General features: G+C 36.1%; 1 protein-coding gene across 1 annotated transcript in view; it reads left to right on the forward strand.

Moving 5' to 3' along the window:
- Positions 1 to 26,992, forward strand: part of LOC131691080 (phosphatidylinositol 3-kinase catalytic subunit type 3) — a 431,803-nt gene that overhangs the window by 536 nt on the left and 404,275 nt on the right. The gene's annotated exons all lie outside the window — the stretch shown is intronic.

Here is a 26,992-nt window from a genome sequence, read left to right on the forward strand (position 1 = left end):
CAGCAACACATGTGAGCCAAAGGCGTTGTTTATGTTATAAAGGCTCGCACAGAGTGAAGCCAAATCTACCTATCGGACAGTCAGATAGCTACCTATCGTGCAAAGTAAACAAACATTCTTCTTTCGGAGAACATGCAAGAAAAGTATTGGTGTTGAGAAAAATAGTATCATGGCGAAATATTTCAATCACCAGTTTAGTTTATTATACTTTTTGTAACAATGTAAAATAAATTACATGGAATAGTATTGTGAATAAAGTTCTATAAGCCGGGAAAAAGTAGGTTTGCAATTCGCTCCACTGTGTAACTCGGTTCAAGTCACTCAAAGTTACAGCAAAAACTGTGGGTGCCAGGAACAAAGAAGAGGGCATCATTTCAAACAGTGTTGCGCATTCCTCTGTACGAGATGTAATGTGACCATATGTCACAGTCGCTGATACAGTCCCAATAGTCGATAAAATAAAAACACCCAGGCAGGCAATTGGCGAGGGAACAAAAAACAAAAAAAACTAGCTCATTCAACGAGTTTCATCGTCGCAAATGCTTAGTATGGAAGTTTACCGTGACTTAACTTTTTGTAGGTTCCAACAGCATGCATTTACTTTACGCTTGTCCGGACATGCCGTAGACTCAGGTGGTTCACATTTCTAATTCCAAAAGATCTTGACTCCTACGGTAGCAGACAAAAGGGCTAAGTCGCCGGTAAACTCTAAGCTTGCTCATATAACACTTCCACGCTTTTCTAAACTTTCTCCGTTCAACTCCTTGCTCTCCCTTGAGTACTACGGCTCATAATGTTCTATTTGGTTCCTAAAATTTGTTTAGAAATATTTTTATAGTTGTTTCGTTCCATGTTGGGTAATTCGAAAAGTTTGGTGTGAAAAATCCTTTCCCCATAAAAATATTCCGTAATTCCATATTTACTTTTGAAAAGGGCTAATAAGATTTGTTATCAAACTTTTGATCTGCTCATTTCTCTTAACTCATCTATCTATCTATACCTATCCATCTTCTATACAGGGTGTTTGGTTCATGATTAGGAATCTCTCTAGGTGATTGACTGTCATATTTGGAGAAAAAAATCGTTCTACACATACCATCAAATCTCAACCGTTACAGAGTTATTGAACTTTTTGTGTAAAAAACTTATTTATCTTAAAATACCTCTAACTCAGAAGGTATACCCCGTATTTTAAATCTTTTAGTTCCATTGGAAAGGTGAGAAAATTTTCTATTAAATGGTGCTCTCTCATGTTTTTGTTAATCAGTTTTAATTACCTTATAGTTGTAAAATAGTTCAAAGTTGGTGTTTTTCATGAGGTTTTTGTTAATTTTCTCAAAATAATGAATTATGTTTATGGCAATATCCATTATCCAAAAGATGGGTTTGATGACGATTTATAATTTGTTCTTCAACATGATATTCCTATCTCTTCTCGTTTCCTTGTAATTTCACTTCAATTTTTTTTTCCTGTAATCGACTTACAAGCAGAGTCGAAAAATGTTTTTTTCGTTTACCAAAATCCGACGAAAATGACGAGCGAGCGATGCTACTTTCTAAACCACTAGAACATTACGAAACCGAAAATGAGACAACGGCCTACGACAAAGCATGCGGGTAAATTCAATTTCATTATTTCCTCCACACATTCGTTTTCGCTTCGAAATTGAGAACGACATTAGTCTCTTCGATATTGCACACAGCGCTGGCCAAACGAAAAGAAACTAGTAACGATATTTATTTGTCGTTGTTCGATTTGGGAGAATAACATGCTAGCGATGATATTGGACGACTGAAGGAGCAGCGGTGTGCGTATTTCCTGTGTTTGCGGCGTTCTAGTTGCATTTTATGATGCACATTGCTATGATTTCATTAAATGAAAATTAAAATATAAATCAAAATTACTGATTTGAAATTAAAACGAGATTGAATTTTCGTATTGTCATAGAAAAACGAAGGTCACTACTTCTGCTACTCGCATCCATAGAATCGAAAGAAGAAGGGGCGTTGTCTTTATTGTTTCGCTTTGTGTGAATTTAGTAACGAATGAGGCAGCGAAAAGACGAAGGTGAATTCAGTGAATTTCATCGTTCATTGAATGGGTATGAGAATTTTAGGCCCTGCTTACAAGTGCTTAAAAGACATCTAAAAAATATGGTTTATATCGTTATTACCAGGGTTTCATTGGAATGTTGAGAAAATTTCCTTTCGATGTATGTACAGATATCTTTTAGTTAAGTGTACTAAATAAAATTTTACTAGTAAAATAACTCAAAATTAGCGTTTTTTGGAGAGTTTTGTAATTATTCTAATTATTAATCAACTCAAATTATCATCACTATACTTCTTTTGGTGCCCCTTAATATTCTCTACAACTTATTATTTGACACTTTATCTCTATCGCTTTTCATTTCGCTGCAATTTAATAGTTAACACAGCATGACCTCATCACTAATGTAGTGAATTCGAAATCGTTGTTTTGCATATGAAACGAGCTGATAAAATGATTTTGCTTCGAAGCTAAGAGATAATTGAATGGATCCAAAGTAAGAATTGTAGAACTTGCTGAGATGCATTAATTCCATGATAATAATGGTGCTGTATCTTACTTACTATTTTAAGAAAATAACGAAAATGCTAACTTTAAACTAATTAACTTCTAAAAGAATACTAAATTCACTTAACTGAAAGATATTTATACCTATTTCTACGGAAAATTTTCCTGGCTTTCGAATAAAAATAAGAAAAGGTACAATAAGTGCCATACTTTTTCAATAAGAGCTAGTATAAGTGAATATGAGATAAAAATATCCAAGTTCAATAACCCAAACACATGAAAACAAGAAAAGATAAGTGTATCATGTCAAGGAACAAATTATGCAATTCTTCAAGACTAAAAATTTGAATTATTAAAATGGTTATGTTCACTATTAAGATTTTCGCGAAATGAACGAAAAATCGATCAAAATTGTTAAATTTAAAAAAAAATCTGTGAAAAGGTTACTTAACCTCATTAGCTGAAATATTTCAATGGAAATTTTCTCACCTATCCAATGGATCGAAAAGATTTGAAATACTAAGTATATTTTATGAGTCAGAGCTATTTTAAGACAACTAAGTTTTTAACACAAACATTCAATAACTTAGTAACGGTTGAGATTTGAAGCTATGAGTAGAACGATTTTTTCTCCAAATATGACAGTCAATCACCCCTCGAGAGGCTCCTAACCATGAACCAAACACCCTGTATAAATGTCAATGTTTGTATGTATGTGATTATGGACTCCCAAACGGCTTAACCGATTGCCGTAAATATGTATACATAGTAGGTATTTGTTATGGAGCGTGCTTGTGTACTATTGGTTGGGGACTAACTGCCCGCCAAATGGCGCTTCGGAACAAATTAGTTTTCCTCATATTTCGTTAAAAGTAGCAGCAACGCGCGATGGGTATTGGCTAGTGTTTGCTATAATTTCAACGCAGAAAACATTTCGAACTGCTTCAGCAAAAATACAGATGTGGATTTTTTGTGTATTTTTCATAAAACTGCAGCGGAATAAGGAATTAATATTGAATTTATGATTTTGCGTTAAATAATCTAATTTTTTTACCAAACTTTGTATGGATATATCTACTAGATTATTTTTTTTAAAGATCTCATCATGTTAATCCTTATGAAGTAATGAAATGATTTTACATTAATCGGAATATTGGAAGTTATTTATAAAATCAACACGACATCTTCCTTGACCTGATTTAAAGTGTAACTAACAGGCCCTCGTATAATTGATAAATTACATTTACTATTACAATTACGACATTGTACTTAAGAACTAATGTTAGGGAGACTTGACCAAGTGGCAATAAGTTGAAGAAAGATACAAGATTTATGATATTTACTGTTCTGTGGTACCTACTGTGAATGTTATTCACGTCACACAAAAATCCCACATTGAAAAAACTTAACACGTTAACATCATGTGGAAATCTATTGAATTATTTCAATCCACAAACACATGAAATGCACACGGTTGCCATTTGAATACCCATTCGAGTGTGGGAAATATGGTTTTCAAATGAAATTCATGCGAACATTGTGTGAAAAGCACATCAACATCATAAGAAATACCATTGACTAAAATTTCCAAATTAATAACACGTGAATATTACTTCGTTTTACTTATAGCTTTCATTGGAAGAAGAATCGGCGAAATCAATTGTTTTACATGTAGAAATACACTACATGTCACGAAACTCACGTGGAAAGTTCATACTTAACGACTCAATAGCATGGCAATGAACATTCAATGGATAAATATGTCGTATTCATGTAGAATTTATTTGACTTTAATTTGAAATGCGTTTTAATCAGGAGCGTGTCACTCCTGTCATCCGCTATTGAGATATACAGACTTTGACAGTAGTCAACATATGTGGACCTAGCCGGCTCTAGGCCCATGTCGCCCGTGCAATAGCATTGGGTTGTTTTGATTTCAACAAAGGCAGATGTTGGCTAGGACAAAATGGCTGCCTAGCAGGGGCCTGGTTTTAATGGATTTCCATGTGAAATTCAAAGGAGAATCATTTCTTTTATTTTTTAACATGAGAACGCACATGAAAGTGATGTTTAATTACATATGGTTTTATCGTGTCGATTATTTTCAGTGCACCTTAAACGCCAGTCTACACTGAGAAAAGAATTATAGTATCTTCGACCAGACTTTTCTGGTTGTTTCAACCATTTGCCAAAAGAGTAGTAATGACCCTAAGATCGGTAAAACTACACTTCTGTATCGTATAAAATACTATAAAAAATGACTACCGCTTAACTATGCTCTTGGTATTCATGAAGTTTCGACTATTGTCACTGCAACAATATTTGCCATCTCAAAAATGACCATGGAATAAAATAAAACACCTTGTATGATAATTCAGACTATTCTATTGTTAGTTTTGAAATGGCAATTATTGTTGGAATGACCATTTAAAAGTAAAAATGAATATTTGAACATCTTAAATATAATCAGTTATACTGTCATGACTACTTTTCTTTTAATTGTCTTCTTTACAAAATAATAATAAGTCACAAAGACATACTTTATAGTACTTATAAAAATGCATATGTTAAAATAACTAAATACATTATTTGTGTGAACGTGATTCTCATCGGAAGCACAATTGGCGAATAGTGTTTTTCAGCCGACTATGCTTTTTATTACTATTGACTATGCATCTTGTCAATGGTTGTCTTCTCATTTTTGTACTTCTACAAGACGCCGCCATTACAATGAAAAGTTTCGCAAAAAGTGCTTTTAAATAATTAGATTTTTCCCGAATTTTTTGGATCAATATTGCATCAAGCAAGTAAATACTTCAGTATTTTCTTAAATGAAGAATCTGGACGTCCTAAAACTATTATTTTTTCAATGTTTTCTGGATTTGGAGAGATGTCAGGAAAAAGAAGGCTGAGGGCTATAATTGCCAATTATCTTGCAGATCGTCAATACACAATAGTGAATGGCTGGTACTTGGATACGTACACAATTTTACTTTTTGTTGGTTTGCTTTTGCTTGTTCGAAGTGAATGATTGTCCATTTAAATCTGCAGTTTACAATGCAGAAGCAAACGCTGAGCCTCCTCGAAACATTTATAAAGTTTGCAACATGCACCTGATTAAGTTAATGAAGTAGGTACAATAAATAAGATACAACATTATAAACAAACCAAATACTTTATCATATATCAACATAATAAAAGAAAAAGATCGAAGTAAATTCAATTCCTATTTTTTCGGAATTCGTTATAATTCATCCCTCGTGTAGCTGGTTATATTACCCTACGTCATTTTCAATTCAACCACAAATTCCATTTTGAAATAACCAATCAACAAATGTCAAAATCACACCGTTTTAGTTATTAGAAACAGTCCCAGGTTGATATGACTAGATTTTTTGTTATGTCAAGCATCCTTCTACAATAGTGATACACACAACGTCGAGTGTTCAATTTTACTATGATAGTATGATTCTTCTGGGTTTGTTAGTACAAACATTTTCAGGTGAATATTACTATGCATATTGTTACGCTGATCGTTGTACATACACTGGTTATACTTACAATGGAGTGTTCAATATTACTATTATCTTACTGATCTCATGTATAGTATACTTGAATATGCATATAGTTAAAGTCACCTAATGCTGTAGTCGGCTAATAATCACTATACCCACAAGGTTGAATTTACCTCCTCATATGGTAAATGTTACCACACTATTTTCTTAGTGTATATCGTTATAGTACACTGCAAATAATCCGCACATTGAACTCAAGTGTTTTACACTTAATTTTGCCGCATCTATCCTCACACTTAGATTTCATGTGTTTATAGAGATGGTCGGGTTTCAATTTTTTCGAACCCGACCCGAACCCGAGCGCATGAAAATTTAAAAACCCGAACCCGACCCGAGCCTGAAATTATAAAATTTGAAAAACCCGAACCCGACCCGAGCCCGAACATTTTAAAACTTAAAAACCCAAACCCGACCCGTACCCGAGAATGAAAATTTTATAAAACCCGAACCCGACCCGACCCGAGAATTTTAAAATTTAAAAACACGAACCCGACCCGAACCCGAAAATTTAAAATTTGAGAAGCCCGATCCGAATCATACTTGCTAATACAGAGAATCAACCAAAGATCTCGAAGATTTTTAATTCTAGGCGCCCGAGCTGGACCTTTGAATTATCTAAGAATAGTAGAATCACTCGAATCTGAAGTAGCACCATACGCATTGAGTTATATCTGCATATGGCAAAACAAATCACTGCCAAGTAGAATCCGCATTTATATTTACTATCATTGAACGTCAAATTTGTAACGTTCTGAGAAACTTATAAATCGTTGATATCTTAACCGGAAATTAAGTTAAATCGGCGGCTAACTCATGGGGAAACAGAAAGCTTAATGGTCACAGTTTCCAACAACCTTGCCCGTCGTACTTAACCAAAATTTCTGATTTTTTATCAGAAACCATTCCTGCAAGGCAGTTTCGTATAATTTATTACATGCATTAAATTAAGCTATGGCAATTGGCAATTCGTATTCGACAGTTTACATGACGTCACCCACGTTACTGGTTGGATCGGTCAAACCTGTATCGAAGCGTACGAATCATTTTCTGACGTGTTCTTGATGTCCCATCATTAGCGTTAGGACGATCTATGATTGGGTATCTAAGTTATTTTATGCTTCAGATTATATGGTAAGCGCACCAATAGAGATGCTTCGACATCTCCAATGGAGCTCTCGGAACGACTCCAAACTTTTAAAAATCCGTTAATGGCTTCAACAGAACACACAAAATTTTTGCGATTAATTCGTTAAGTTCGTGAAAATTCATCTGACACAAAGTGCTTGTTTCATATATGTACCACTGATTTGACAGTGGTGCTATTATACCATCACCATATGAGTGTCATGAACAACGAAACCTGGCGGAGGTGAAGCTAGGATTAGGTCCGATGAAACAAAGACAGTCTCTAGAAAATAAATTTGGTCTAAACTATCTGCTTTTAAAAAACATAATGTGCCCTTTTTAAATGTGAGCCGCTATAATGACATCAAAGTACCACCAAATTTATGAGTTCAAATCCTTATTTTTCCGTTACAGTTTATTTTAATTGCAAGCAATCTTTATCATAAACCATTTTGATTATTAAACTTCCGTGAAGGCAGGTACAACCTATTTGTTTCATTTGACCAATTTAACAGTGTTTGCAGTAAGTTTGTTTGTGGCACAAATGTACCCCACAAAACCGTTTGCGTTAGTGTTTTGTCATGTGTACATAATTCAAAAAAATTATTATATCTTTTTTAAAAGCAAAGTATTGATACATAGTAAGCGAGAAACTTGTGTAAAATTGTATAAGTTTCAACTCTGCCGAATAATAGTGTCTATTATTTGGTATAACAAAGCACTATAGCAAAGTAACTAGAAAATGCGTTTGGATCGGTATCGTAATTTTTGCTTTTGCGGATGAAAGAGTCAAAACACATTTGTGAATATGATGTGTATACAGGGTGTTTGTTTCATGGTTAAGAATCTATCAGGGGGTGATAGACTGTCATATTTGAAGAAAAAAATTGTTCTACATATACCATCAAATCTCAACCGTTACAGAGTTATTGAACTTTTTGTGTAAAAACTTATTTGTTTTAAAACACCTAACTTTAAAAGTATATTTTGTATTTTAAATCTTTCAATTTCGTTCGAAAGGTGAGAAAATTTCCTATTGAATGGTGTTCTCATATCTTTTAATTAATTAGTTTTAATTACCTTTTAGCTGTAAAGTAGTTAAAAGTTAGTGTTTTTGAGGAAGTTTTTGCTAATTTTCTCGAAATAATGAAGTATGATTATAGCAATATCCATTATCCAAAAGTTGGGTTTTAGGACGATTCATAATTTGTTCTTGGACGTCATATTCATATCTCTTCTCATTTTTTTGTAATTTCATTACTATACTTTTCCTGTACCCGACTTGCAAGTGCTTAAAAGACTCTAATCTTAAAATCTAAAATATATCGTTATTTACAAGATTTCATTGGAAAGCTGAGAAAAAGTCCTATCAGTTCATGTACAAATATCTTTTAGTTAAGTGTACTAAATGATTTTTTACTAACGAAATAAATCAATATTTGTGTTTTTTGGAGAATTTTTCAATTATTCTAATTAATAATCAACAAAATTTATCGTTACTATTGTTCATTTGATGCCCCTTAATGTTCTCTATAACTTTTTATTTGACACTTTGTCTATATCTCTTTTCATTTTGCTGCTATTTAATAGTTAGAACAGCATGACCCCGCCACAAGTGTAGTGGGTTCGAAATCGTTATTTTTGCATATGAAACGATGTGATAAAAACGATTTTGCGTCGAAACCAAAAGAGATAATTGAATGAAGTCAAAGAAAGAACTGTAGAACTTACTGAGATGCATTATTTCCATGATAATAATGGTGATGTTTATTATTTACTATTTTAAGAAAATTAACGAAAATGCTAATAATAGCACTAACTTTTAACTAATGTACTTCTGAAAGAATACTAAAATCACTTAATTGAAAGGTATTAATACATTTTTCTCTGTAAAATTCTCCTAGCTTTCGAATAAAAAGAAAAAAAAGTACAATAAGTGCCATACTTTTTCGATTATAGCTGGTATTAGTGAAAATGAGATAAAAATATCCAAGTTGAATAACCCAAACTCATGAAAATAAGAAAAGGTAAGTGTATCATGTCAAAGAACGAATTATGCAGCTCTTCAAGACTAACAATCTGAATTATTAAAATGATGAGGTTAACTATTAGGATTTTCAAGAAATGACCGAAAAATCGATTAAAATTGTTTAATTTTCATTAAATTACTTTGAAAAGGTTACTTAATTTCATTAGCTGAAACATGTGAAGGCATCACTCAATGCGAAATTTTCTTACCTTCCCAGTGGACCTAAAATATTTGAAATACAAAGTATACCTTTTGAGTTAGAGGTATTTTAAGACAAATAAGTTTTTAACACAAAAAGTTCAATAACTTTGTAATGATTGAGAATTGAAGGTATGTGTAGAACGATTTTTTTCTCCAAATATGACAGTCAATCACCCCTCGAGAGGTTGTTAACCATGAACCAAACACCCTGTATAGTATGCAAGGCGCATCATTCGATTCGTTATCTTCTGCAGCCCAGGCTCTGGAACATACTTTATATACACGTACAATGCACCGGCTCTACCTATTCCTTCGACGCCTTCCTGTTTCATCTCTGTTACTACATATTGCTGTATTTTTGACGTTTGTATTGGCGTTTGGTTTTCAAAAAAGCATCGGAATAAATATACTTTTTGACAGGTTTTTAAAAAAATTGTTCAAAAGGAAAAAAAATAATAATTACAACGTCGTATAAATGGTCAAAAGCGATTTGAAACTATTGGAGTTATAGCAATATGAAGAAAAAAAGAATTTTGACGTATTTTAAAGACTTGTTCTATGCAAAATGAAATATTACATATTTAAATAGTCAAAACACGAATATTTTTAAACAGGTAACTTTACGAATGATTTTAGAATAAAACTATCCAATTTAATTATAAATTAAATTAAAATTAGACATACTAGAGCGATTTTAGTTCTGGGGTACGAATGTACCCCACAAATCCGTTTACGTAGAGAATAGGTCGCCGCGGCCTAAGTACCTGTCGAAATTTAAATTCCATTATAGAAAGTTGAACCGATATTTTCCGATATTTTCCGATAAATTCCTGTTGACTTGGTTTATTACTAATTATCATGAAAAATAAATCGCAAAGAGATTTTAGATGTGAAACACGTATTGTTGAATGCTCTTTCATGAATGTTCGTTTAAAAAATTAAATAATTCAGGTGCTTTGCGAATCTGAGGAGACAGAATTTTATGCAAGAATGGAAAATATAATATTTGAGCACCAGAAAATACGACGAATTCTAGCGATTTAGAGGTGCTAACATTTAGTACGGTTATGTGTGTCATCCATTCGTATTACGAAGTATAATTCACTACTACAAAAAAGACTGCGTTTTGTGTATAGACGCAAACAGTGTCATGAAATGGATGGGTTATTTTGTTCAAAACCCGAACCCGACCCGACCCCGATAATTTGTAATTTGAAAAACCCGAACTCGACCCGAGCCCGAAAGTCCAAAATTTCAAAAACCCGGAGCTGACCCGAACCCGAGAATTTCAAATTTGAAAACCCGGAACCCGACCCGAACCCGAGAAGCTTAAATTTACAAAACCCGAACCCGACCCGAAACCCGTCGGGTTCGGGTCGGGTCCGAGTTTCGGGTCCAAAAACCCGAACCCGACCATCTCTAGTGTTAGACACTTAATAACATACACTGAAAAAAATTCAAGCGTTAATTCGATTTGCTTCAAACCGCCTAAAACCCATATGAAGAAGAAATGCTAATGTTATCACGCGCACATATAGGGTGAAGTGCCTATTTTCACCATATTATGCAAGGTGCCTCACAAATACGTTAATTTCTCACCCTACAGTCAATGGAATGCGTAAAAATTGACATCAACAGCTTTGCTTCGTTGTTAAGAAACAATATAATAACACTAATGCGCTGAAAACAGCAAAATTTTCGTGCTTGAGCGCAACGAAAACTCGAATCGAGTGCCCCTATTGTTGCGCTACCATTTGACTCAATGCGTTGAACAAAGATGGCAGACACTGCTCTAACCAACGGCTTCAAATGGGTAGGGTGATAATAGAAACATGGTGCAAATGGGCTCATCACCCTACCTTCTATGTGTCCACTGTATAAACTATGTATGCACAAACATAAGTTATATTGTTGAAAAAGAATATTTCGCAGTGATATACGTACGAAATATTTTTTGTGTATAAACAATTTGCCATTCACGGAACGGCAGTTGACAGTAAGAACTGTCATACGGAACGTGCTATAAAAAGCTCTGGGATGTCATCTGACAGAACGTCATGTGACAAAAGCTTCAAGTGGGTAACTTGAGCTTTTGCATATGGACGCCGAGTATGGATGTGTTGTTTACTATAGACAGATGGTATGATAGGGTACGACAGTCAATAAGGGACTGTGATAAACAGTGCATGAAATATCAATCGATATCGAACTATGTTAGCATTATATAACTTGACGAACAAGAATCAAATAAAGTTATCTCAAACCTACCTACAGAAATACTTGGAGTTTTCTTACGGTATTATCAACAGGTTATGGGCCCAGGGGATACCTGATCGAAGGCTATTCGTTGCCCATATCTCAACAGGTTATGGGCCCAGTAGTTAACTGGAACTAGCCACCTGGACTATTGTAAAATAGTTGTTGGTCTAACGTTTCGGGTAGAAACGGCCGGCGAGCACTATCGTTCCGGTAGCAGAGGCATCCAGCGTCGACCAGCGTTTCGGACAGAAACGACATCCTGAGAGGACCAGCGTTTCGGGTAGAAACGGCCAGCGAGAACCATCGTTTCGGACAGAAGCGACATCCGGCGAGACCCAGCGTTTCGGGAAGAAACGGCATCCAGCGAGCACTAGCGTTTCGGGAGCAAGCAGAGGATGGCAACCCAGCAGCAAGCTGGAGGATCTGTCGAGAGGGTTACTCTCGAGGACAGAAGAGGTGGTGGCTACGAGAGGGGAACTCTCGAGCGCACCGTGCCGACGACGGCATACCTCGGTAGCGTCGACCGGGAATCGATATTCGACGGTTCGGAGTTGCGGTTCCCAGCCTGGAAATGGCGAATGGAACATCATCTTATAAAGATGAAACTCCAGCACACGTTGCTACGAACGCCCGAAGAAGAGGACTTCTGCGAACCAGTAGTAGGTGCCTCGGAAGAGCTAGAAACAGCCAGGAAGGCTAAGCTTAGAAAACGGCTTGATGACGACGTCGAAGCATTGGACGAGATTGTCATGATGGTCAACAATGATGTTTTGAATAAACTCATTGGACTCAACTATGCGAAAGAAGCCATGGATACTCTGGTCAGAACGTACCAAAAGGGCGGTACTGCCGCTATGGTTAATATGCGGGATCGGTTGTATACCATCAAACAAAGACATCGCGACAAATTGTCCATGATTTTTGATGAATACGATCTGATTATTCGCGAGCTAGATCGTATGGGTTCAAAAATGACAGCATCGGAAAAAGTTCATGCTCTACTGATCTCCATGCCAGATAAGTACCGACACGTCAAAGGCGCTCTGATGGTACTGACGAATGAAGAACTGTGTGCCAAGTCGATCATGGAGATCAAACGAATGTTTATTGATGCGGAAGCTGGGGAAGAGACGCAAGCAGAAATGAAAAACGTTGCGCTGTCTTCAAAATACAAGCCAAGGAGAGAGGTAACCCGATGCTTCGGTTGCAAAGAAACTGGGCATTTTAAAAACAAATGCCCACTAATGAAAAAGTTTAACGCGAAGGAGAAAGAGAAGTTCAAGAAGCAGCAAAAGTTGGAGCCTAAAAAGAGCTCTGCAATGATGACCAAAGCGGATCGTGGTAAGAGAGTCAGATTTGTGATTGACTCAGGAGCAAGTGACAACATGGTTAATGACGAGAAGCTGCTGGAAGACGTCCGTGAATTAGAGAAGCCAATAACCATTTCGACGGCGAAAGCGGGCCAGATTCTACGGGCTACAAAAATTGGAAAAATGCGGTTGAAAAGTGTTGTGGGTAACAATACAATAAAAGAATTGAAATTGTACAATGTTCTTTTTACTCCGGGTCTTGAAGAAAATCTCCTTTCGGTAAAAAGGGTTAGCAAAAATGGTAAAAGGGCTACAGATTTACAGATTACAGATGAAGAGGTTATCTTTGAATTTGAAGATGAAGTAATTGCTTCAGGAATCTTCGTTGATCTATTTCGATTGATTGATTGGAAAGAAGGTGAGTTTGGAAACATGGCATAAAAGACTTGGCCATATCAGTGATACGAGTTTGGAGAAACTAATTAAGAAGGGAATGGTTGAGGGTATCAATCTAACTTCTGGAAATATTAGTGAAACAAATGTATGTGATAGTTGTATGGCGGGAAAGCGGGCTGCATCCAAATTTAAACAATTGCAGCTGCCAAGATCAAAACGACCACTGGAACTCATACATTCGGACGTTTGTGGAAGCATGGAGCAGGAAACCTATCGTTGCTTTGTAACCTTTATAGATGATTATCCTTCAAACTACCAAGCCCTCTTCTATACACCAAAATCGACGTTCTTTTTGCCATAACTTTTTTTCTGTTTAATCGATTTTGATGCAGTTTTTTGCAAAAGAACCGGAAATTATTCCAATTTTCGAAAATGCGTTAAAAATCGTATTCGGAGCTACGACCCCGGAGTAAATCCAGATTGCAGTGGGGTACCAACTTTTGGCCATTTTCAGTTTTTCATACATATTTTCAAAACAACGCTAGAATTCAACATTTTTCGACAAGAATTTGTCAGAATTGACCTTCTTGCACAATAATTGCACTTCATATATTAGTAATACGAATTGGCCAGTTCCTGGGAGCGGTTCCCAAAAGTGGCCATTCATGAGCTTACATTGCATATGCTTTATTATAACAGAAACACTAATTTATTTCAACAAATCTTATCAGATCGTCTACTTAGTATAGCAAGCAATTAATTCAATAAAGGTTTAATATAGATTTGCCACTTTCTGACCAGTTCCGGGAATTCCGGAACACGGTTCCCAGGACGAAATTTATTTTTTATGATTATTGTGAAATGCGACACATCAAAAAACATCAACTCGATGATCTATGAAGAATGCAATTACATTCGAAGGCATCCGGACACATGTAGACACTTGATGACCAGTTCCGAGAATTCCGGAACACGGTTCCCGTGTCAAATTTTTTTTATGATAATCATGGCATGCGGCACATCAAAAAACATCAACTCGATGATCTATGAAGAATGCAATCATATACGAAGGTATCCGGACACATGTAGACACTTGATGACCAGTTCCGGTAATTCCGGAACATGGTTCCCAGGTCAAATTTTATTTTTATGATAATCATAGCATGCGGCACATCAAAAAACATCAACTCGATGATCTTTGAAGAATGCAATCATATACGCAGGCATCCGTACACTTGTGGACCATTGATGACCAGTTCCGGGAATTCCGGAACACGGTTCCCGGGTCAAATTTTATTTTTATGATAATCATGGCATGCGGCACATCAAAAAACATCAACTCGATAATCTATGAAGAGTGCAATCATATACGAAGGTATCCGGATACATACGGACACTTTATGGAGAGTTTCGGGTATTCCGGAACACGGTTCCCAGGACGAATTTTATTTTTATGATAATCATGGAATGAGGCACATAAAAAAACATCAACTCGAAGATCTATGAAAAATGCAATCATATTGAAGGCAACCGGACACATATGGACACTTGATGGAGAGTTCCGGGAATTCCGGAACACGGTTCCCAGGATGAATTTTATTTTTATGATAATCATGGCATGCGGCACATCAAAAAACATCAACTCGCTGATCTATGAAGAATGCAATCATATACGAAGACAACCGGATACATACGGACACTTGATGGAGAGTAACATAACCAAACAAATCAATTCGATGATTTACGAGGAAAGCAGTCATATATGAAGACATCCGGACCAGGGTTGTTAATCGATAATTAATCGTCATCGTCGATAACGTTAACCACCCGTCAACGTCATCGGAAACTCCGTTAACGATAATGTATCGTCGGATTCATCGTCATCGTCTATAATTCATCGGTGGTTATCGCGATACATTTTGCGTTACTTTCCCGTTTATTGGAGTTGAAGTTGATATGGTTAACTTTCAATTGTTTAGAAATAAATAACTATTAAAGGACATGTTGTTGGCAGTTGAAAATCGATAGTTTTGGACATTTTCAATTCACAGGAGAATCCACCAGTGCACAGTGTTTCTAAAATGGCAAAAAGGTGAAAGAAGTTCTTTGAACCACGAAAAACATTTTTTAGCTATAGTGTCTTCAGCAAAGTTTATTTATATTTTTTGCATTTAAAAAGTATTAGTTAAGTGATTAATCACTTAACTAATACTTTTTAAATGCAAAAAAATATAAATAAGCTTTGCTGAAGACACTATAGCTAAAAAATGTTTTTCGTGGTTCAAAGAACTTCTTTCATCTTTTTGCCATTTTAGAAACACTGTGCACTGGTGGATTCTCCTGTGAATTGAAAATGTCCAAAACTATCGATTTTCAACTGCCAACAACATGTCCTTTAATAGTTATTTATTTCTAAACAATTGAAAGTTAACCATATCAACTTCAACTCCAATAAACGGGAAAGTAACGCAAAATGTATCGCGATTAATCCCTCTATAGCTGAGAAGCAAGTTTTTGTTTGGTCATTTAAATGAAAATAAAAAAAAAAACTTTTTTTGGCAAAGTTGTTGAGAATATCTTTAGTATTAATTTCGCTGAAGAGACTATGTGTCTATCAGTCGATTTAATTATACGTTTGTGAAGATTTCTTTGATATACCCCACAAAATTGCTTATTTCAAAATACTTTTCCTGGTAATTTTGTAGAATTTCAAAATGTTCCAAGATTTCGTTCAACATAAGAAAATACAGAATTTTTGTAATGTTAGTTTATTTGTATCTCTTACAACTTAGAAGTTATCGAATGATTTAGTGTCCAAAAAGCAATGTTTTGGTATGGAAGCCACAAATTTCCGCAGGTATAGCTTCACCAAGACGAATCTGCAAAACAGACACTATATATACTGCAAAATATACAAAAATAATACTACTGTACTGTAAGACCTCCTTAGGGAAATTTTTACTAAATAATAAGAACGGGTTATGAGGCTTTGTCGAGGGACTAAAGAAGATTATTTTAACCACTGCGGTTTATTAAAAAGAAAGGAAAAAAATAAATTAGTCTTGGTGTTTGCGTTTCGACATCGTCTCTTCAGAACCAGAAAAAATATATGCCGATTTTGTCAATGTCAATTCAGCAAGGGGCTGATAAAAACGGGTCTTCACTGTATTCAAAAACGACTAAAACTCTATTATGAGGTCGTTCATAAATTACACTACATATTTGAGGGTAAAAGAAGGAAGCATGAAGCATCTTGTTACATAGTGGAGAGAAAAAACGGAGGAGGGGGCTAAAAGCTTCCCAATTAGAAAAAAATATACATTGGAAATATGTATATTCTCCTTTTTAAAATTTAAAATCTTCTAGTTTAAATTAAAATTATAATAAAATCTGTTAATCACCACACCACTTAAATGTGTAGTATAATTTGTGAATGGCCTAATAATAGTGGTTTAGTAGTTTTTTCAATATATGTCTTTGCGTGATAAAAATTACTAATTACACAATAGCTCAAAATTTGCTTTCTTCATGGTAAAAACAATTTTGATCACCTTTTTGCCGCACTGTGCACCTGGGACTCTTCTGTGCACCAACTTACTCGAAAAATAAAAAAAAATCCATTTTGACACATCGTCGGACCCTTCTGCGTATTTAAAATGTCCAAAATTATTGATTTTCAACTGCCAACAACTTTCCCTTCAGTATAATACACTTTCCCGAAAAGTTGAAAAAAAATTCTTTTTGACGCATCGTCGGACTCCGCTGTGCACAGAAAATGTCCAAAACTATTGATTTTCAACTGCCAACAACATGTCCTTCAATAGGTATTTATTTCTAAACAACTGAAAGTTAACCGCATCAACTTCAACTCCAATAAACGGGAAAGTAACGCAAAATGTATCGCGATAACCGATGAACCGACAATGACGATGAATACGACGATACAATTATCGAAGATGACGATGAAGGCGACGATACATTATCGTTAACGGAGTTTTCGATGACGATACATTATCGTTAACGAGTAACGCCGATAAATTATCGCGAAAAATGTATCGTATTAACAACCCTGATCCGGACACATGCGGTCTATTGATGTTGTGGTTCCGTGGATTCCAGAATACGGTTCCTTGGCCGATATATTTTTCTGTAAGTTCTGTAATGTATTTAAAGCAAAGCCTTGATACTACACTCCGTTACGTAACTTATTTTTTTAAGTTTTACCCAAAATAGCGCGGTCGCATTTTTTGATTTTGAGCTAACGCTCTCTTGTCCAAAAGTCATCCTCATGTACATGCAGTAATTCGCACACAGTGATTGAGTGCAAATATCAACGAACCACAAAGAGATAAAATAGAATTGGATAGTCTTTTTTTTACCACCACACCCCTCTCTCAACCCACATTATTGACATTTTGTTTTTTTGCGCCGGCTTTACCCTCTACTCCTATAACTATAACATCACCAATACCATACAATGGAATAGTAAACTTCATATGCGTGATGAACGATATTTTTCCCCGTTGGTGCGGTTAAAAAAATCGTTCAGCTTCTCAACCTCATTTTTACCTCATTTTTAGTGCCAATTTGATTTGCCTTTTTATGAAAATATTTCTCAGCGATCATGATCAATGCTGAAATTTGTGGGAAGTCAAATGAGAAACTGAGTAAAATGTCACAGTATAAGTAACCACAAGTCGCCACAATACAGTTATTTGTCTCCGATTTTCTTATTCATACTAGACATGTTTGTAGACATGGTATTCAGGAGTGACATTAAGTTTATACGGGACATGTTGTGATAGGAGCCCAAATTTGGAGCGATGACACACTCACATGCGTCTGCTATAATCCGCACAGTTTAAGAGCAACAAAACAAATGCTTTTCTGCTCCAGAGTATTTGTTTTGTGTACTACGGTTTCACAGACCATTAGCAATCGTTCCTTAACGAAAGGAAAATAAAGCGTGTTCCGGAATTCACGGAACCGGCCATCAAATGTCCGTATGTGCCTGGATGACTGCTTTCTTCGTAGATCATCGAGTAGATGTTTTTTGATGAACCGCATAGCTCAACTCAAAAACAAAAAAATCGAATAAAAATTTCGTACTGTGAACTGTGTTCCGGAATTCCCGGAACTGAGAATCATGTGCCTTCATATATTATCATGCTCATCATGGAAAACAAAATTCGACCCGGGAACCGTGTTCCGGAATTCCTGAAATCGATCATCAGGTGTCCGCTTGTATCGATGCCTTCGTATTCTTCATAGATCATCGAGTTGATGTTTTTTATTGTGCCGTATTTCGGAATTCCCGGAACAGGCCATCAAGTGACCGTATGTGTCAGGATACCTTCGTATATAATTGCATTCTTCGTAGATCTTCGACTTGACGTTTTTTGATGTGCCTCTTCGACTTGACGTTTTTTGATGTGCCTCATGCCATGATTATCATAAAAAACGAAATTCGTCCTCGGAACCGTATTCCGGAATTCTCGGAACCGGGCATCATGTGTCCGCATGTGTACGGATGTCTTCATACATGGTTGCATTCTTCATAGATCATCGAGTTGATGTTTTTTGATATGCCACATGCCACGATCATCATAAAAATAAAATTTAACCTGGGAACCATGTTCCGGAATTCCCGAAACTGGTCATCAAGTGTCTACATGTGTACGGATGTCTTCATACATGATTGCATTCTTCATAGATCATCGAGTTGATGTTTTTTATGTGCCGCATGCCACGATTATCATAAAAATAAAATTTGTCCTAGGAACCGTATTCCGGAATTCCCGGAACTGGTCATCATGTGTACGGATGCCTTCGTATATGATTGCATTCTTCATGGCTTATCGAGTTGATGTTCTTTGATGTGCCGCATGCTATGACTATCATAAAAATAAAATTTGACCTGGCAACCATGTTCCGGAATTCCCGGAACTGGTCATCAAGTGTCCGTATGTGTCCGGATACCTTCGTATATGATTGCATTCTTCATAGATCTTCGAGTTGATGTTTTTTGATGTGCCTCATTCCATGATTATCATAAAAATAAAATTCGTCCTGGGAAGGGGTTCCGGAATTCTCGGAACTCTTCATCAAGTGTCCATATGTATCCAGATGCCTTCGTATATGATTGCATTCTTCATAGATCTTCGAGTTGATATTTTTATGTGCCTTATGCCACGATTATCATAAAAATAAAATTCGTCCTGGGAACCGTGTTCCGGAGTTCCCGAAACTCTCCTTCAAGTGTCCGTATGTATCCGGATGCCTTCGTATATGATTGCACTCTTCATAGATTATCGAGTTGATGTTTTTTGATGTGCCGCATGCCATGATTATCATAAAAATAAAATTTGACCCGGGAACCGTGTTCCTGAATTCCCGTAACTGGTCATCAATGGTCCACAAGTGTGCGGATGCCTTCGTATATGATTGCCTTCTTCACAGTTCATCGAGTTGATGTTTTTTGATGTGCCGCATGCCACAATTATAAAAATAAATTTTGACCTGGGAACCGTGTACCGGATATCCCAGAACCGGCCATCAAGTGTCCGTATGTGTCCGGATGCCTTCGTATATGGTTACATTTTTCATAGATCATCGATTTGATGTTTTTCGATGTGCCGCATGCCACGATTATCATTAAAATAAAATTTGTCCTGAGAACCGTATTCCGAAATTCCCGGAACTGGTCATTAATGGTCCACATGTGTACGGATGCCTTCGTATATGATTGTATTCTTCATAGCTCATCGAGTTGATAATTTTTGATGTGCCGCATGCTATGATTATCATAAAAATAAAATTGGACCTGAGAACCATGTTCCGGAATTACCGGAACTGGTCATCAAGTGTCTACATGTGTCCGGATACCTTCGTATATGATTGCATTCTTCATAGATCATCGAGTTGATGTTTTTTGATGTGCCGCATGCCATGATTATCATAAAAAAAATTGACACGGGAGCCGTGTTCCGGAATTCTCGGAACTGGTCATCAAGTGTCTACATGTGTCCGGATGCCTTCGAATGTGATTGCATTCTTCATAGATCATCGAGTTGATGTTTTTTGATGTGCCGCATTCCTCAATTATCATAAAAAATAAATTTCTTCCTGGGAACCGTGTTCCGGAATTCCCGGAACTGGTCAGAAAGTGGTAAATCTATATTAAACCTTTATTGAATTAATTGCTTGCTATACTAAGTAGACAATCTGATAAGATTTGTTGAAATAAATTAGTGTTTCTGTTATAATAAAGCATATGTAATGTAAGCTCATGAATGGCCACTTTTGGGAACCGCTCCCAGGAACTGGCCAATTCGTATTACTAATATATGAAGTGCAATTATTATGTAAGAAGGTCATTTCTGACAAATTCTTGTCGAAAAATGTTGAATTCTAGCGTTGTTTTGAAAATATTTATGAAAAACTGAAAATGGCCAAAAGTTGGTACCCCACTGCAATCTGGATTTACTCCGGGGTCGTAGCTACGAACACGATTTTAAACGCATTTTCGAAAATTGGAATAATTTCCGGTTCTTTGGCAAAAAACTGCATCAAAATCGATTAAATAGAAAAAAAGTTATGGCCAATTGAACGTCGATTTTGGTGTATCGAAGAGGGCTTGGTAGTTTGAAGGTTATATGACACGCCCAGAATAAAAATGAAAGTCAAAAAATAGGTAGAGAGAAACGATAAACAAAAAGTCGAGCCGAAAAAAGTAACTGAGAAATCTCCGACGAAAAATGACAAGTAATTTCTTCCGAGGAAAAATGAAACTCAAAAATGTTTGGACAAAAACGATAAACAAAAAGTCGCGACGGAAATTGTTATTGAGAAAGGTTCGAAGAAAACTGTTGATCAGATTCTCCCGAGGAAAAATGTGACTCAAAAAAATTCGAAGAAAATTGGTAGTAAAAAGGTTGCGCGGAAAATAATGGCTGAGAATGTTCTGAACAAAAATGTCGATCAGAGTTTCCCGAAATAAAATGAAACTCAAAAAAATTTGAGGAAAAATGTCAATCAGTTTTTAGCGAATAAAAATGAAACTAAAACACGGAGAAAATTTTTCTTCGGAATTAAGTAGGACGCCGAAGACGCGAAAAAGTACAAATTACTTTTTGGGCGTTTTTTCGCAGTTATGACTTTATGAACGACATTCTATGTACTTTTGAATAAAAAATTCAACGATCACCGACTTTTTGGAACCTTTTTCCAGGTATTTCAAAATTATTTAGAACCTCTGTCCTATCAAAATAATAGTTCTAGTATAGTGTTACCTAAAATGAGTATAAATTCTCTCAACTTGACTCAAAGTCCTGCATGCTGTTAACAGTACGGGTAGTACTAGTATGGGTATAACTAAGCTGACCAACGCTGACGAAAAAATTCGTACACTATGAAAACCGTTTACCTGAGCGTGATGAACGATTTCGCTTCGTTGCGGTATGGTGTACGGATTTTTTCGTCAGAGTTGGTCAGCTTAGGTATGACGGACAACACTGATTAGTATATCGAATAAGAGAAATTAGATCGAAAACTTCGGCTAATTTATTCTAAAGGAATAAATGTCTATTTGAACAGAAATACATCCTACAATTAATTGCAATAAATTTGTAGCTCTAGCAAGTTCAGTTTGAGATAACCGATTTGATTCCGCTCAAATTATTGATCGAATTTTAATGGGAAATAATTAGATCACCCTGATACAGGTGTCAGACAGTTTTTGTCGCTTTTGTTTCAATGGAAAGTGTTTTAATTTATGCAAATTAGAGTAATGAAAAAAAAACTTTTATCTGAAAAAGAAAATTTGGGATCCCTTGACCATACGATATAATACGTAGATATAGCAGACGATAGCTGATGGAAACATGTGCAGTTATTTGTCTCAGAGACTTAAGTCTTGTCAAAATTTGAGAAAAAGCGTGATCCATTACATCAAAAAGTCTTTAAAGAAAGGGTTACAAAAATTTGAGAAAATTTTGAATTTAATGTTATATACATGTTAAGCAAACTAGATCAGAGCATTAATGCATAAATATAGATTGGCTCGGCTCGTAATGTATAATGAACAGACAACTACAATGCCTGTGTTCTGAACAAGAAGCCGTTCATCAATGAAGAGCAAAGAATTGATATTTAACCCTTAAATGCGCAATGTTGTTTTTAAAACAACATTGTGAAAATCATCTCAAATTTATCACAGTAACGTATTGAAGCTATGGGGCAATATTTGCGGCTTCAAGGGATAATTTACTAAACAACATTGGAACATTCCATCGGAATATTGGAAAGATTGTAATTTTTGTCGACTAGTCCAACTACAAAGTGTGGTGCACGGTATCAACCTAGAAAAGCAAAACAGCTTTAGCATAACGCATAAAGCAACACCGAAAACTGAAAATCTATACCAATTATTGTACCTATCACATACTTGATTCAGTTTAGTAATCTGCGCTCGTGTACCCGCGTTAATGTACCTAAGCATGAGCACAAAACGAAAAAAACCAAAATTGCTTCTACCCGTATACAGCATTGGACCGGAAAGACTAACTGAAAAATAAGAACAAGTCCAGCATTGTTCAAGTAACAACTTAACTTTCCGTTAAGCCTTACCGTCACACCCAGATAATCGAATATTTTTTCGCGGATAACTAATCGAATCACGGATAATCAACCCTAAACTGTATATAAAAATAAGGAAGAGGGACGACACTTAATCATTGGTGATACTTAATCCCTACCCACATTACAGAATCTAAATACATAATAGTCCGGCTTGAACCATCGTTCGATCGGGTCATAAAACTTGATAGCTCCTGGTTTACCTAGAGTTTACGGTACGGTTCGTAATGTATAGAGAATGGACAATTATAGCGCCTGTGTTCTGGACAAGAACCCGTTCATCAATGCGAACAACAAACAATTAGTTTTAAGTTTACATTGAAATAATCTATCGGAATATTTAAAAAATTGCAATCTTTGTCGACGAGTCCAAATTCAACATCTTTGATTTAAAAGGTCTCGTTGTTTCTACGTTGCGTTGCGTTGTGACGATGATTTTGGCGGATTGCACACTGACTTCATCATGTTTGACTGCTGATTATCTAATAAGAGTTGCTTAGAAAATGGTAAGTAGGAATTCATACCAATCCGACCCATATTACAACCTCAACAGCATGATAGCCATCATTGCCGGCCGCCCCCATCTCCATCGTTCACGGGGAAGGATAAAGGATAAGGTAGACAGGAAGTGTTGATGCTCCACCTATCTAACGGAAGGACGACGATTAATCAGACTCTTCCATAGGTGTCGCGGAGTTGGTAGTTTGGAAGGGTATCAGGTCTAGGACTCGCTCCAAGCAAGCAATGCGACCTGTAAAGCATATTTTATTAGGAAGTTGTTTAGTTAGTCTTCGAGTGCACGATCACTCGAAAAAGAGAAGATCTTGTTTAGTTTTTGTTTTTTTTTTAAACTCTGGGCAGCCGGAAAACTACCGTGTGATAACACATTATACAGGCAAAAATAGCGCGAGATGTTATAAATCAACGAAAGTATTTCTTAATTTCCATATCGGCTTGCTTGTGGAGTACAAGTATACGAGCGATAATAACGAACACTGAAGGGAAATATAAAGGACTGTTAACCTGATGCACGGGCTTGTTAGCAATAACGGAGCTTGAAATTAGGTTCATAAAAACAGAAGCGGCGAATTTTCAATACGTATTGACCCGTGATCATAGATACTAGTCAGATTAGTCGTATTGGGGCTAATTTCCGATCAACTATTCATTTTTACGGCAATGTTTTCTCGGCTAGATCTGTTCGCACCCTCTCATTCTGCTACTATCGGCAGAAGGCTGATAGCACCCAGTCGTCGCCGGTCTAAGGACCAAATGTCATCAATAGACTTAGACTCGCGTGGAGGCATGAGATAGGAAACTTGTGAGAATTTTGTTATCCCACCGTTTGACGACCTTAACCCTTAAAGGCGCAAACCAATTTTTTTCAAATTTTCTGAAAATTGTCTCACTGCTTTAATACGTTACTATGATAATTTTGAGATGGTTTTCGCGATGTTGTTTTAAAACAACATTGCGCATTTAAGGGTTAAAAGGTCTCGTTGTTTCTAGTGGACAAAAACCGAACTTAGATCTGAACGTTAAATACCTTAAGGCCCCCGTCGGGCTTCTTTTTCTTCTTATCTGCAGAATTGAGGATATCAATATAATACGCGTATACGATACTCATATGAATGTATGCGTGCACGCGAATGAAATGAATGATTTCTTCAACCCGCTTTTTCTCTCGCTTTTCCCATAAAACTACCCAAGTATAGTATACCAATGGATTCGTAAGAATCTGAGGAAACTAATGGTAGCAAGTAAAACTTGATTTGAAAAACTTCATAACAGCGTTTTTCAATTTTCCCGTCGTACGCATTATATCGTCGCTTGTTCTGCGCAGTAGAAAAGCACAGGGTTTGTGCTAAATTAGTACTACCCGAAAGCTTGGTGTAGGGGCTAATTATAAATCATGTCACACTTGTATTGAGGGAGGGACAATGATAAAATTCAACATTTTGTGAAATTTGGTGGAAAAATGTAACCTGAAACATACACAATGTATTTCTACCGAAGAAAAAAATATTGGACATCTTATTCGTGACTTATTTACCAAGGAAATAACCAATGACCCTGATAAGTGGGAGGGGGCAAATGAAATGAAATTTTTGCGTTACATCATTGATAGTTGCCCTGTTTGTATTTTAGAACTCACAGATAAAGCTTCGTTTGTGGAGAAATCTACTAAAAAGCTTCGATTGCCGATTTCTTTCCAATTGATACTATAAATTTATAAAAAAAATATTAAATTACTCATACTAGCTACAAGAAGCGCCAAAATATTGCACCCTTATAATAAATCATGATAAAAGAATGATTTCGTTTCGAAAACTACGTACTATATTTCTTTTGAGCTTTATGACTTTATGCTATGAATATATGCTAGCAATCAGTTTGCTCAAATCAATCTAATGATTATTCACCTCTGGCACATGGGCGGATTTTTCCTAAAATCCTATAGCGCGTTGCCTGTTTTTCATGGGTATTTTTTGCCCAAATTTTTGCACGGTTTTCAAAATACCACGTTTTTTAACATAACGATTCCTTTCAAGTAATAGTTGATAGACCAAAAAGTATTGAATCCATGAATATGAGGTTTGGTTTTTTGAACTTTGCGAAATATGGTTATATTCAAAATCGTAAAAAAACAGTTATTTCAACGGATATCTAAGTGAAATCCCAACGTTTAGAGCTGAAGAACTACTTCTACTAACACAAAGCGTCTATCTAGGTCGAGACTCGACAGAACAGACTAGCTATTGGAACCAGTGATTTTCCTATTTCTTACCTCCTGATCAGGGTATATATTATTACCATCTTATTATCATATTATATAGACAAAATGTTAACGAAACTGATTTATACCGCAAGAAATGCACTGGTACTATGAGCCAGTATGTCCAGTTGGACACCGACCAGTAAGTATGTACACCGACCAAGAAAGATCTTTGGAATTAGTAAGATTAGTTATACGGTAGAATAGTATTTTGATCTAAATATTTTCATACTACATAGAACAAGTTGTATGTCATGAACAGTCCATTACAACTTTATCGTTGACATTACAATATTATTTTACAGTGCGATTGCAGGATTAGTATTGCGACCCTACTTATCACGAAGAGTTCCTTCTGGCTGGGGCTTGAGCATACGTCGAGTGACTTCTAAGGTCATCTAAGCCTTTAGCCATTGAACCGCCAGGCATTTACAATTACGTACATGTTGTTTTGGGGGTTTTAAAACACAAACAAGCATTCAATTAAATTGAACTGTCGAAATTACTTGTTGTTAGTTTTTTGTCCAAAAACATTTGAAAAGTTAGTTGGGAAACTTTGTTGGGAAAAGTTAGTTGGGATCTGGTGTCATATACCATTCAAGGAGTACAAACTTTCTCGGTTGTGGTCCATTAGGAGGTAGATAACAGTCTATTATCTCTCTCTGGACTAAATCAGCCTGGATGCCGTGTCGCTGGAGTCCTGCTCTCACGTCGTGGAAGGCAGCAGAGATAGGAGTCCCAAGTTAACCTCTAGCTGAAAACCAAAAGGCTGAAAAGACTAAAATAAGTCAGTAAACGGAGCATAATTGACCTTTCCCTCGCTGTGTTTTCCTTTCGATCATGTCCATGACCATGCTTTCGTTTCTCTTAGCCTTAAATTTGCCGAAAATAGCCAACAAAATCGATACAGTAGAACCTTGGCAATTAAAACAACAATTAGCCATGCCCCTAATTAACACAAATATGAGAGCATTATCCAACGTTTTCGATAGCTTCTAGTTGTTGTGGACTGTATTTTCATGAAGGATGCTATTATGTTGAAAACTTAGCAAAACCCGTTTTCATTGCATTTAAAAAAATTGCATGATCACTCCTTGTGAAATACCTATTGCATTCATTTCTGCGTAT

Source organism: Topomyia yanbarensis, chromosome 3 (genome assembly GCF_030247195.1).
Source record: "Topomyia yanbarensis strain Yona2022 chromosome 3, ASM3024719v1, whole genome shotgun sequence".
In the NCBI taxonomy this organism is placed as follows: Eukaryota; Metazoa; Arthropoda; class Insecta; order Diptera; family Culicidae; genus Topomyia; species Topomyia yanbarensis.